Raw genomic sequence first — 14,369 nt, 5'->3', positions numbered from 1 at the left:
GCGCCACCCTCGTCCTTAGCGGTGGACGTAGTACGTCCTGTAATACCGCAAGTGTGACATAGAACGTCATCTAACGGCGAGGACGGAAACTGTGCGAGAGTCTTCTTATGCTACCTATGACATCAAGACTGCCAGAACCGAGACCCCCGTTAAGCTATTAGCAGACAAGGCAAATGAGGTGAGGGGCTCGTTTGACAAACATATTAAGGAAGCCAACAGTCACCGAAATCAAGGTGCATAGGGAATGCTTCTTTTTTTATATCTAGTGCCAATCAGTTAGTTTTTTGAAACAAAATTACTTATAAAGCAGCAGAAAAAACAACCATGCCGAAGGTGGGATCCGAACCCACGACCTCCGAATATCGCGTCCGGTGCTTTTACCAACTGAGCTATGGCAACGGCTATCTAATCTGCTGCTTTCGTGATTATTTATGTTTTCCGTGTAAGCGAACCTTGAGAGTGTTCACCAGTGCCACCCTCGTCCATAGCGGTGGACGTAGCACGTCCTGTAATACCGCAAGTGAGACAGAACGACATCTAACGGCTAGGACGGAAACTGTGCGAGAGCCCTCTTATGCTACCTATGGCATCAAGACTGCCAGAACCGAGACCCCCGTTAAGCTATTAGCAGACAAGGCAAATGAGGTGAGGGGCTCGTTTGACAAACATATTAAGGAAGCCAACAGTCACCGAAATCAAGGTGCGTAGAGGAATGCTTCTTTTTTATATCTAGTGCCAATCAGTTAGTTTTTAAAGAAAATTATTTATAAAGCAGCAGGAAAAACAACCATACCGCCGATGGGATCCGAACCCACGACCTCCGAATATGGCGTCCGGTGCGCTTCCCATCTGAGCTACGGCGACGGCTGTCTAATCGGCTGCTTTCGTGGGTATTTATGTTTTGCGTGTCAGCGAACCTTGAGAGTGTTCACCAGCGCCACCCTCGTCCATAGCGGTGGACGTAGCACGTCCTGTAATACCGCAAGTGTGACGTAGAACGTCATCTAACGGCGAGGGTGGAAACTGTGCGAGAGCCCGCTTATGCTACCTATGGCATCAAGACTGCCAGAACCGAGACCCCCTTTAAGCTTTTAGCAGACAAGGCAAATGAAGTGAGGGGCTCGTTTGACAAACATATTAAGGAAACCAACAGTCACCGAAATCAAGGTGCATAGGGGAATGCTTCTTTTTTTATATCTAGTGCGAATCAATTAGTTTTTTAAAGAAAATTACTTATAAAGCAGCAGAAAAAACAACCATGCCACCGGTGGAATGCGAACCCAGGACCTCCGAATATCGCGTCCGGTGCTCTTACCAACTGAGCTATGGCGACGGCTATCTAATCTGCTGCTTTCGCGATTATTTATGTTTTGCGTGTAAGCGAACCTTGAGAGTGTTCACCAGTGCCACCCTCGTCCATAGTGGTGGACGTAGCACGTCCTGTAATACCGCAAGTGTGACGTCTAACGGCGAGGGCGGAAACTGTGCGAGAGCCCTCTTATGCTACCTATGGCATCAAGACTGCCAGAACCGAGACCCCCGTTAAGCTATTAGCAGACAAGGCAAATGAGGTGAGGGGCTCGTTTGACAAACATATTAAGGAAGCCAACAGTCACCGAAATCAAGGTGCATAGAGGAATGCTTCTTTTTTATATCTAGTGCCAATCAGTTATTTTTTAAAGAAAATTATTTATAAAGCAGCAGGAAAAACAACCATGCCGAAGGTGGGATCCGAACCCACGACCTCCTATTATTGCGTCTGGTGCTCTTACCAACTTAGCTACGGCCACGGCTGTATAATCTGCTGCTTTCGTGGATATTTATGTTTTGCGTGTAAGCGAACCTTGAGAGTGTTCACAAGCGCCACCCTCGTCCATAGCGGTGGACGTAGCACGTCCTGTAATACCGCAAGTGTGACATAGAACGTCATCTAACAGCGAGGACGGAAACTCTGCGAGAGCCCTCATATGCTACCTATGGCATCAAGACTGCCAGAACCGAGACCCCCTTTAAGCTATTAGCAGACAAGGCAAATGAAGTGAAGGGCTCGTTTGACAAACATATTAAGGAAACCAACAGTCACCGATATCAAGGTGCACAGGGGAATGCCTCTTTTTTATATCTATTGCCAATCAATTAGTTTTTTAAAGAAAATTACTTATAAAGCAGCAGAAAAAAAACCACGCCGAAGGTGGGATCCGATCCCACGACCTCTGAATATCGCGTCCGGTGCTTTACCAACTGAGCTACGGCGACGGCTGTCTAATTTGCTGCTTTCTTGGGTATTTATGTTTTGCGTGCAAGCGAACCTTGAGAGTGTTCGCCAGCGGCACCCTCGTTCATAGCGGTGGATGTAGCACGTCCTGTAATACCGCAAGTGTGACGTAGAACGTCATCTAACGGCGAGGGCGGAAACTGTGCGAGAGCCTTCTTATTCGACCTATGGCATCAAGACTGCCAGAACCGAGACCCCCGTTAAGCTATTACCAGACAAGGCAAATAAAGTGAGGGGATCATTTGACAAACATATTAAGGAAGCCAACAGTCACCGAAATCAAGGTGCATAGAGGAATGCTTCTTTTTTTATAGCTAGTGCCAATCAATTAGTTTTAAAAAACATTTTCTTATAAAGCAGCAGAAAAGACAACAATGGCGCCGGTGGGATCGAGCCCACGACCTCCGAATATCGCGTCCGGTGCTCTTACCAACTGAGCTACGGTGACGGCAGTCTAATCTGCTGCTTTCGTGGGTATTTATGTTTTGCGTGTAAGCGAACCTTGAGAGTGTTCACCCTGCCACCCTCGTCCTTAGCGGTGGACGTAGCACATCCTGTAATACCGCAAGTGTGACGTAGAACGTCATCTAACGGCGAGGGCGGAAACTCTGCGAGAGCCCTCTTATACTACCTATGGCATCAAGACTGCCAGAACCGAGAGCCCCGTTAAGCTATTAGCAGACAAGGCAAATGAAGTGAGGGGCTCGTTTGACAAACATATTAAGGAAGCCAACAGTCACCGAAAACAAGGTGCATAGGGGAATGCTTCTTGTTTTATATATCCAGTGCCAAGCAATTAGTTTTTTGAAAATTGCTTATAAAGCAGCAGAAGAAACAACCATGCCGAAGGTGGGATCCGAACCCACGACCTCCGAATATTGAGTCCGGTGCTCTTACCAACTTAGCTACGGCCACGGCTGTATAATCTGCTGCTTTCGTGGATATTTACGTTTTGCGTGTAAGCGAACCATGAGAGTGTTCACAAGCGCCACCCTCGTCCATAACGGTGGACGTAGCACGTCCTGTAATACCGCAAGTGTGATATAGAACGTCATGTAACGGCGAGGACGGAAACTGTGCGAGAGCCCTGATATGCTACCTATGGCATCAAGACTGCCAGAACCGAGACCCCCGTTAAGCTATTAGCAGACAAGGCAAATGAGGTGAGAGGCTCGTTTGACCAACATATTTAGGAAGCCAACAGTCACTGAAATCAAGGTGCATAGGGGAATGCTTCGTTTTTTATATCTAGTGCCAATCAATTAGTTTTTTTAAAGAAAATTACTTATAAAGCAGCAGGAAAAACAACCATGCCGCCGGTGGGATCCGAACTCACGACTTCCGAATATGGCGTAGGTGCGCTTACCATCTGAGCTACGGCGACGGCTGTCTAATCTGCTGCTTTCGTGGGTATTTATGTTTTGCTTGTAAGCGAACCTTGAGAGTGTTCACCAGCGGCACCCTCGTCCATTGCGGTGGACGTTGCACGTCCTGTAATACCGCAAGTGTGACGTAGAACGTCATCTAACGGCGAGGGCGGAAACGGTGCGAGAGCCCTCTTATTCGACCTATTTCATCAAGACTGCCAGAACCGAGACCCTCTTTAAGCTATTAGCAGACAAGGCAAATGAGGTGAGGGGCTCGTTTGACAAACATATTAAGGAAACCAACAGTCACCGAAATCAAGGTGCATAGGGGAATGCTTCTTTTTTTTATATCTAGTGCCAATCAATAAGTTTTTTAAAGAAAATTACTTATAAAGCAGCAGAAAAAAAATCCATTCCGAAGGTGAGATCCGAACCCACGACCTCCGAATATCGCGTCCGGTGCTTTACCAACTGAGCTACGGCGACGGCTGTCTAATTTGCTGCTTTCTTGGGTATTTATGTTTTGTGTGCAAGCGAACCTTGAGAGTGTTCACCCTGCCACCCTCGTCCATAGCGGTGGACGTAGCACGTCCTGTAATTTCGCAAGTGTGAAGTAGAACGTCATCTAACGCCGACGGCGGAAACTGTGCGAGAGCCCTCTTATGCTACCTATGGCATCAAGACTGCCAGAACCGAGACCCCCGTTAAGCTATTAGCAGACAAGGCAAATCAACGGAGGGGCTCGTTTGACAAACATATGAAGGAAGCCAACAGTCACCGAAATCAAGGTGCATAGAGGAATGCTTCTTTTTTATATCTAGTGCCAATCAATCAGTTTTTTTAAAGAAAATTACTTATAAAGCAGCAGAAAAAACAACCATGCCGCCGGTGGGATCCGAACCCACGACCTCAGAATATCTCGTCCGGTGCTCTTACCAACTGAGCTACGGCGACGGCTGTCGAATCTTCTGCTTTCGTGGGTATTTATGTTTCGCGTGTAAGCGAACCTTGAGAGTGTGCACCAGCGCCACCCTCGTCCATAGCGGTGGGCGTAGCACGTCCTGTAATACCGCAAGTGTGACGTAGAACGTCATCTAACGGCGAGGGCGGAAACTGTGCGAGAGCCCTCTTATGCTACCTATGGCATCAAGACTGCCAGAACCGAGACCCCCTTTAAGCTATTAGCAGACAAGGCAAATGAAGTGAGGGGCTCGTTTGACAAACATATTAAGGAAACCAACAGTCACCGAAATCATGGTGCATAGGGGAATGCTTCTTTTTTTATATCTAGTGCCAATCAATTAGTTTTTTAAAGAAAATTACTTGTAAAGCAGCAGAAAAAAAAACCATTCCAAAGGTGAGATCCGAACCCACGACCTCCGAATATCGCGTCCGGTGCTTTACCAACTGAGCTACGGCGACGGCTGTCTAATTTGCTGCTTTCTTGGGTATTTATGTTTTGCGTGCAAGCGAGCTTTGAGAGTGTTCACCCTGCCACCCTCGTCCATAGCGGTGGACGTAGCACATCCTGTAATATCGCAAGTGTGACGTAGAACATCATCTAACGGCGAGGGCGGAAACTGTGCGAGAGCCCTCTTATACTACGTATGGCATCAAGACTGCAAGAACCGAGAGCCCCGTTAAGCTATTAGCAGACAAGGCAAATGAAGTGAGGGGCTCGTTTGACAAACATATTAAGGAAGCCAACAGTCACCGAAAACAAGGTGCATAGGGGAATGCTTCTTGTTTTTTATATCCAGTGCCAAGCAAATAGTTTTTTGAAAATTGCTTATAAAGCAGCAGAAGAAACAACCATGCCGAAGGTGGGATCCGGACCCACGACCTCCGAATATTGCGTCCGGTGCTCTTACCAACTTAGCTACGGCCACGGATGTCTAATCTGCTGCTTTCGCGGATATTTATGTTTTGCGTGTAAGCGAACCTTGAGAGTGTTCACCCTGCCACCCTCGTCCATAGCGGTGGACGTAGCACGTCCTGTAATGCCGCAAGTGTGACATAGAACGTCACCTAACGGCGAGGACGGAAACTGTTAGAGAGCCCTCATATGCTACCTAAGGCATCAAGACTGCCAGAACCGAGACCCCCGTTAAGCTATTAGCAGACAAGGCAAATGAGGTGAGGGGCTCGTTTGACAAACATATTAAGGAAGCCAACAGTCACCGAAATCAAGGTGCATAGGGGAATGATTCGTTTTTTATATCTAGTGCCAATCAATTAGTTTTTTTAAATAATATTACTTATAAAGCAGGACAAAAAACAACCATGCCGCCGGTGGGATCCGAACCCACGACCTCCGAATATGGCGTCCGGTGCGCTTACCATCTGAGCTACGGCGACGGCTGTCTAATCTGCTGCTTTCGTGGGTATTTATGTTTTGCGTGTAAGCGAACCGTGAGAGTGTTCACCAGCGCCACCCTCGTCCATAGCGGTGGACGTTGCACGTCCTGTAATACCGCAAGTGTGACGTAGAACGTCATCTAACGGCGAGGGCGGAAACGATGTGAGAGCCCTCTTATTCGACCTATTTCATCAAGACTGCTAGAACCGAGACCCTCTTTAAGCTATTAGCAGACAAGCAAATGAGGTGAGGGGCTCGTTTGACAAACATATTAAGGAAACCAACAGTCACCGAAATCAAGGTGCATAGGGGAATGCTTCTTTTTTTATATCTAGTGCCAATCTATTAGTTTTTAAAGAAAATTACTTATAGAGCAGCAGAAAAAACAACCATTCCACCGGTGGGATCCGAACCCACGACCTCCGAATATTGCGTCCGGTGCTTTTACCAACTGAGCTATGGCGGCGGCTATCTAATCTGCTGCTTTCGTGGGTATTTATGTTTTGTGTGGAAGCGAACCTTGAGAGTGTTCACCAGCGCCACCCTCGTCCATAGCGGTGGACGTAGCACGTCCTGTAATTCCGCAAGTGTGAAGTAGAACGTCATGTAACGCCGAGGGCGGAAACTGTGCGAGAGCCCTCTTATGCTACCTATGGCATCAAGACTGCCAGAACCGAGACCCCCGTTAAGCTATTAGCAGACAAGGCAAATCAAGGGAGGGGCTCGTTTGACAAACATATGAAGGAAGCCAAGAGTCACCGAAATCAAGGTGCATAGAGGAATGCTTCTTTTTTATATCCAGTGCCAATCAATCAGTTTTTTTAAAGAAAATTACTTATAAAGCAGCAGAAAAAACAACCATGCCGCCGGCGGGATCTGAACCCACGACCTCAGAATATCTCGTCCGGTGCTCTTACCAACTGAGCTACGGCGACGGCTGTCTAATCTTCTGCTTTCGTGGGTATTTATGTTTTGCGTGTAACCGAACATTGAGAGTGTTCGTCAGCGCCACCCTCGTCCATAGCGGTGGACGTAGCACGTCCTCTAATACCGTAAGTGTGACGTAGAACGTCATCTAATGGCGAGGGAGGAAACTGTTCGAGAGACCTCTTATGGCATCAAGACTGCCAGAACCGAGAGCCCCGTTAAGCTATTAGCAGACAAGGCAAATGAAGTGAGGGGCTCGTTCGACAAACATATTAAGGAAGCCAACAGTCACCGAAAACAAGGTGCTTAGGGGAATGCTTCTTGTTTATATATCTAGTGCCAATCAATTATTTTTTAAAGAAAATTACTCATAAAGAAGCAGAAACAACAACCATGCCGCCGGTGGGATCCGAACCCACGACCTCCGAATATGGCGTCCGGTGCGCTTACCACCTGAGCTACGGTGACGGCTGTCTAATCTGCTGCTTTCGTGGGTATTTATGTTTTGCGTGTCAGCGAAGCTTGAGAGTGTTCACCAGCGCCACCCTCGTCCATAGCGGTGGACGTAGCACGTCCTGTAATACCGCAAGTGTGACGTAGAACATCATCTAACGGCGAGGGGGGAAACTCTGCGAGAGCCCTCTTATACTACCTATGGCATCAAGACTGCCAGAACCGAGAGCCCGTTAAGATATTAGCAGACAAGGCAAATGAAGTGAGGGGCTCGTTTGACAAACATATTAAGGAAGCCAACAGTCACCGAAAACAAGGTGCATAGGGGAATGCTTCTTGTTTTTTATATCCAGTGCCAAGCAAATAGTTTCTTGAAAATTGCTTATAAAGCAGCAGAAGAAACAACCATGCCGAAGGTGGGATCCGGACCAACGACCGCCGAATATTGCGTCCGGTGCTCTTACCAACTTAGCTACGGCCACAGATGTCTAATCTGCTGCTTTCGTGGATATTAATGTTTTGCGTGTAAGCGAACCTTGAGAGTGTTCACAAGCGCCACCCTCGTCCATAGCGGTGGACGTAGCACGTCCTGTAATACCGCAAGTGTGACATAGAACGTCATCTAACGGCGAGGACGGAAACTGTTAGAGAGCCCTCATATGCTACCTAAGGCATCAAGACTGCCAGAACCGAGACCCCCGTTAAGCTATTAGCAGACAAGGCAAATGAGGTGAGGGGATCGTTTGACAAACATATTAAGGAAGCCAACAGTCACCGAAATCAAGGTGCATAGGGGAATGCTTCGTTTTTTATATCTAGTGCCAATGAATTAGTTTTTTTAAAGAAAATTACTTATAAATCAGCACAAAAAACAACCATGCCGCCGGTGGGATCCGAACCCGCGACCTCCGAATATGGCGTCCGGTGCGCTTACCATCTGAGCTACGGCGACGGCTGTCTAATCTGCTGCTTTCATGGGTATTTATGTTTTGCGTGTAAGCGAACCTTGAGAGTGTTCACCAGCGCCACCCTCGTGCATAGCGGTGGACGTTGCATGTCCTGTAATACCGCAAGTGTGACGTAGAACGTCATCTAACGGCGAGGGCGGAAACGGTGCGAGAGCCCTCTTATTCGACCTATTTCATCAAGACTGCCAGAACCGAGACCCTCTTTAAGCTATTAGCAGACAAGGCAAATGAGGTGAGGGGCTCGTTTGACAAACATATTAAGGAAACCAACAGTCACCGAAGTCAAGGTGCATAGGGGAATGCTTCTTTTTTATATCTAGTGCCAATCAATTAGTTTTTAAAGAAAATTACTTATAAAGCAGCAGAAAAAACAACCATGCCACCGGTGCGTTCCGAACCCACGACCTCCGAATATCGCGTCCGGTGCTCTTACCAACTGAGCTATGGCGACGGCTATCTAATCTGCTGCTTTCGTGGGTATTTATGTTTTGTGTGGAAGCGAACCTTGAGAGTATTCACCAGCGCCACCCTCGTCCATAGCGGTGGACGTAGCACGTCCTGTAATACCGCAAGTGTGACGTAGAACGTCATCTAATGGCGAGGGAGGAAACTGTGCGAGAGACCTCTTATGCTACCTATGGCATCAAGACTGCCAGAACCGAGAGCCCCGTTAAGCTATTAGCAGACAAGGCAAATGAAGTGAGGGGCTCGTTCGACAAACATATTAAGGAAGCCAACAGTCCCCGAAAACAAGGTGCATAGGGGAATGCTTCTTGTTTTTATATCTAGTGCCAATCAATTAGATTTTAAAAAATTACTTATAAAGCAGCAGAAAAGACAACAATGGCGCCGGTGGGATCGAGCCCACGACCTCCGAATATCGCGTCCGATGCTCTTACCAACTGAGCTACGGTGACGGCTGTCTAATCTGCTGCTTTCGTCGGTATTTATGTTTCGCGTGTAAGCGAACCTTGAGAGTGTGCACCAGCGCCACCCTCGTCCATAGCGGTGGACGTAGCACGTCCTGTAATACCGCAAATGTGACGTAGAACGTCATCTAACGGCGAGGGCGGAAACTGTGCGAGAGCCCTCTTATGCTACCTATGGCATCAAGACTGCCAGAACCGAGACCCCCTTTAAGCTATTAGCAGACAAGGCAAATGAAGTAAGGGGCTCGTTTGACAAACATATTAAGGAAACCAACAGTCACAGAAATCAAGGTGCATAGAGGAATGCTTCTTTTTTATACCTAGTGCCAATCAATTAGATTTAAAAAAAAATTACTTATAAAGCAGCAGAAAAGACAACAATGGCGCCGGTGGGATCGAGCCCACGACCTCCGAATATCGCGTCCGATGCTCTTACCAACTGAGCTACGGTGACGGCTGTCTAATCTGCTGCTTTCGTCGGTATTTATGTTTCGCGTGTAAGCGAACCTTGAGAGTGTGCACCAGCGCCACCCTCGTCCATAGCGGTGGGCGTAGCACGTCCTGTAATACCGCAAGTGTGACGTAGAACGTCATCTAACGGCGAGGGCGGAAACTGTGCGAGAGCCCTCTTATGCTACCTATGGCATCAAGATTGCCAGAACCGAGACCCCCTTTAAGCTATTAGCAGACAAGGCAAATGAAGTGAGGGGCTCGTTTGACAAACATATTAAGGAAACCAACAGTCACCGAAATCATGGTGCATAGGGGAATGCTTCTTTTTTTATGTCTAGTGCCAATCAATTAGTTTTTTAAAGAAAATTACTTGTAAAGCAGCAGAAAAAAAAACCATTCCGAAGGTGAGATCCGAACCCACGACCTCCGAATATCGCGTCCGGTGCTTTACCAACTGAGCTACGGCGACGGCTGTCTAATTTGCTGCTTTCTTGGGTATTTATGTTTTGCGTGCAAGCGAGCTTTGAGAGTGTTCACCCTGCCACCCTCGTCCATAGCGGTGGACGTAGCACATCCTGTAATATCGCAAGTGTGACGTAGAACATCATCTAACGGCGAGGGCGGAAACTGTGCGAGAGCCCTCTTATACTACCTATGGCATCAAGACTGCCAGAACCGAGAGCCCCGTTAAGCTATTAGCAGACAAGGCAAATGAAGTGAGGGGCTCGTTTGACAAACATATTAAGGAAGCCAACAGTCACCGAAAACAAGGTGCATAGGGGAATGCTTCTTGTTTTTTATATCCAGTGCCAAGCAAATAGTTTTTTGAAAATTGCTTATAAAGCAGCAGAAGAAACAACCATGCCGAAGGTGGGATCCGGACCCACGACCTCCGAATATTGCGTCCGGTGCTCTTACCAACTTAGCTACGGCCACGGATGTCTAATCTGCTGCTTTCGCGGATATTTATGTTTTGCGTGTAAGCGAACCTTGAGAGTGTTCACCCTGCCACCCTCGTCCATAGCGGTGGACGTAGCACGTCCTGTAATGCCGCAAGTGTGACATAGAACGTCACCTAACGGCGAGGACGGAAACTGTTAGAGAGCCCTCATATGCTACCTAAGGCATCAAGACTGCCAGAACCGAGACCCCCGTTAAGCTATTAGCAGACAAGGCAAATGAGGTGAGGGGCTCGTTTGACAAACATATTAAGGAAGCCAACAGTCACCGAAATCAAGGTGCATAGGGGAATGATTCGTTTTTTATATCTAGTGCCAATCAATTAGTTTTTTTAAATAATATTACTTATAAAGCAGGACAAAAAACAACCATGCCGCCGGTGGGATCCGAACCCACGACCTCCGAATATGGCGTCCGGTGCGCTTACCATCTGAGCTACGGCGACGGCTGTCTAATCTGCTGCTTTCGTGGGTATTTATGTTTTGCGTGTAAGCGAACCGTGAGAGTGTTCACCAGCGCCACCCTCGTCCATAGCGGTGGACGTTGCACGTCCTGTAATACCGCAAGTGTGACGTAGAACGTCATCTAACGGCGAGGGCGGAAACGATGTGAGAGCCCTCTTATTCGACCTATTTCATCAAGACTGCTAGAACCGAGACCCTCTTTAAGCTATTAGCAGACAAGGCAAATGAGGTGAGGGGCTCGTTTGACAAACATATTAAGGAAACCAACAGTCACCGAAATCAAGGTGCATAGGGGAATGCTTCTTTTTTTATATCTAGTGCCAATCTATTAGTTTTTAAAGAAAATTACTTATAGAGCAGCAGAAAAAACAACCATTCCACCGGTGGGATCCGAACCCACGACCTCCGAATATTGCGTCCGGTGCTTTTACCAACTGAGCTATGGCGGCGGCTATCTAATCTGCTGCTTTCGTGGGTATTTATGTTTTGTGTGGAAGCGAACCTTGAGAGTGTTCACCAGCGCCACCCTCGTCCATAGCGGTGGACGTAGCACGTCCTGTAATTCCGCAAGTGTGAAGTAGAACGTCATGTAACGCCGAGGGCGGAAACTGTGCGAGAGCCCTCTTATGCTACCTATGGCATCAAGACTGCCAGAACCGAGACCCCCGTTAAGCTATTAGCAGACAAGGCAAATCAAGGGAGGGGCTCGTTTGACAAACATATGAAGGAAGCCAAGAGTCACCGAAATCAAGGTGCATAGAGGAATGCTTCTTTTTTATATCCAGTGCCAATCAATCAGTTTTTTAAAAGAAAATTACTTATAAAGCAGCAGAAAAAACAACCATGCCGCCGGCGGGATCTGAACCCACGACCTCAGAATATCTCGTCCGGTGCTCTTACCAACTGAGCTACGGCGACGGCTGTCTAATCTTCTGCTTTCGTGGGTATTTATGTTTTGCGTGTAACCGAACATTGAGAGTGTTCGTCAGCGCCACCCTCGTCCATAGCGGTGGACGTAGCACGTCCTCTAATACCGTAAGTGTGACGTAGAACGTCATCTAATGGCGAGGGAGGAAACTGTTCGAGAGACCTCTTATGGCATCAAGACTGCCAGAACCGAGAGCCCCGTTAAGCTATTAGCAGACAAGGCAAATGAAGTGAGGGGCTCGTTCGACAAACATATTAAGGAAGCCAACAGTCACCGAAAACAAGGTGCTTAGGGGAATGCTTCTTGTTTATATATCTAGTGCCAATCAATTATTTTTTAAAGAAAATTACTCATAAAGAAGCAGAAACAACAACCATGCCGCCGGTGGGATCCGAACCCACGACCTCCGAATATGGCGTCCGGTGCGCTTACCACCTGAGCTACGGTGACGGCTGTCTAATCTGCTGCTTTCGTGGGTATTTATGTTTTGCGTGTCAGCGAAGCTTGAGAGTGTTCACCAGCGCCACCCTCGTCCATAGCGGTGGACGTAGCACGTCCTGTAATACCGCAAGTGTGACGTAGAACATCATCTAACGGCGAGGGGGGAAACTCTGCGAGAGCCCTCTTATACTACCTATGGCATCAAGACTGCCAGAACCGAGAGCCCGTTAAGATATTAGCAGACAAGGCAAATGAAGTGAGGGGCTCGTTTGACAAACATATTAAGGAAGCCAACAGTCACCGAAAACAAGGTGCATAGGGGAATGCTTCTTGTTTTTTATATCCAGTGCCAAGCAAATAGTTTCTTGAAAATTGCTTATAAAGCAGCAGAAGAAACAACCATGCCGAAGGTGGGATCCGGACCAACGACCGCCGAATATTGCGTCCGGTGCTCTTACCAACTTAGCTACGGCCACAGATGTCTAATCTGCTGCTTTCGTGGATATTTATGTTTTGCGTGTAAGCGAACCTTGAGAGTGTTCACAAGCGCCACCCTCGTCCATAGCGGTGGACGTAGCACGTCCTGTAATACCGCAAGTGTGACATAGAACGTCATCTAACGGCGAGGACGGAAACTGTTAGAGAGCCCTCATATGCTACCTAAGGCATCAAGACTGCCAGAACCGAGACCCCCGTTAAGCTATTAGCAGACAAGGCAAATGAGGTGAGGGGATCGTTTGACAAACATATTAAGGAAGCCAACAGTCACCGAAATCAAGGTGCATAGGGGAATGCTTCGTTTTTTATATCTAGTGCCAATGAATTAGTTTTTTTAAAGAAAATTACTTATAAATCAGCACAAAAAACAACCATGCCGCCGGTGGGATCCGAACCCGCGACCTCCGAATATGGCGTCCGGTGCGCTTACCATCTGAGCTACGGCGACGGCTGTCTAATCTGCTGCTTTCATGGGTATTTATGTTTTGCGTGTAAGCGAACCTTGAGAGTGTTCACCAGCGCCACCCTCGTGCATAGCGGTGGACGTTGCATGTCCTGTAATACCGCAAGTGTGACGTAGAACGTCATCTAACGGCGAGGGCGGAAACGGTGCGAGAGCCCTCTTATTCGACCTATTTCATCAAGACTGCCAGAACCGAGACCCTCTTTAAGCTATTAGCAGACAAGGCAAATGAGGTGAGGGGCTCGTTTGACAAACATATTAAGGAAACCAACAGTCACCGAAGTCAAGGTGCATAGGGGAATGCTTCTTTTTTATATCTAGTGCCAATCAATTAGTTTTTAAAGAAAATTACTTATAAAGCAGCAGAAAAAACAACCATGCCACCGGTGCGTTCCGAACCCACGACCTCCGAATATCGCGTCCGGTGCTCTTACCAACTGAGCTATGGCGACGGCTATCTAATCTGCTGCTTTCGTGGGTATTTATGTTTTGTGTGGAAGCGAACCTTGAGAGTATTCACCAGCGCCACCCTCGTCCATAGCGGTGGACGTAGCACGTCCTGTAATACCGCAAGTGTGACGTAGAACGTCATCTAATGGCGAGGGAGGAAACTGTGCGAGAGACCTCTTATGCTACCTATGGCATCAAGACTGCCAGAACCGAGAGCCCCGTTAAGCTATTAGCAGACAAGGCAAATGAAGTGAGGGGCTCGTTCGACAAACATATTAAGGAAGCCAACAGTCCCCGAAAACAAGGTGCATAGGGGAATGCTTCTTGTTTTTATATCTAGTGCCAATCAATTAGATTTTAAAAAATTACTTATAAAGCAGCAGAAAAGACAACAATGGCGCCGGTGGGATCGAGCCCACGACCTCCGAATATCG

General features: G+C 47.6%; 3 non-coding genes across 3 annotated transcripts; all 3 read right to left on the bottom strand.

The window, feature by feature from the left end:
- Positions 1-4,522: 4,522 nt before the first annotated feature.
- On the bottom strand, positions 4,523-4,596 carry TRNAS-AGA (transfer RNA serine (anticodon AGA)). The gene has a single exon. It is a non-coding gene; the product is annotated as a tRNA-Ser (tRNA).
- Positions 4,597-6,862: 2,266 nt separating this feature from the next.
- On the bottom strand, positions 6,863-6,936 carry TRNAS-AGA (transfer RNA serine (anticodon AGA)). Its single transcript has one exon. It is a non-coding gene; the product is annotated as a tRNA-Ser (tRNA).
- A 5,063-nt stretch (positions 6,937-11,999) lies between these two features.
- On the bottom strand, positions 12,000-12,073 carry TRNAS-AGA (transfer RNA serine (anticodon AGA)). The gene has a single exon. It is a non-coding gene; the product is annotated as a tRNA-Ser (tRNA).
- Between the last annotated feature and the right edge of the window lie 2,296 nt (positions 12,074-14,369).

This window comes from Amblyomma americanum, chromosome 3, assembly GCF_052857255.1.
Source record: "Amblyomma americanum isolate KBUSLIRL-KWMA chromosome 3, ASM5285725v1, whole genome shotgun sequence".
NCBI classification, from domain to species: domain Eukaryota; kingdom Metazoa; phylum Arthropoda; class Arachnida; order Ixodida; family Ixodidae; genus Amblyomma; species Amblyomma americanum.
Note: the sequence above shows the minus strand (reverse complement) of the source record. Positions and strands in the feature narration are given on the sequence as shown.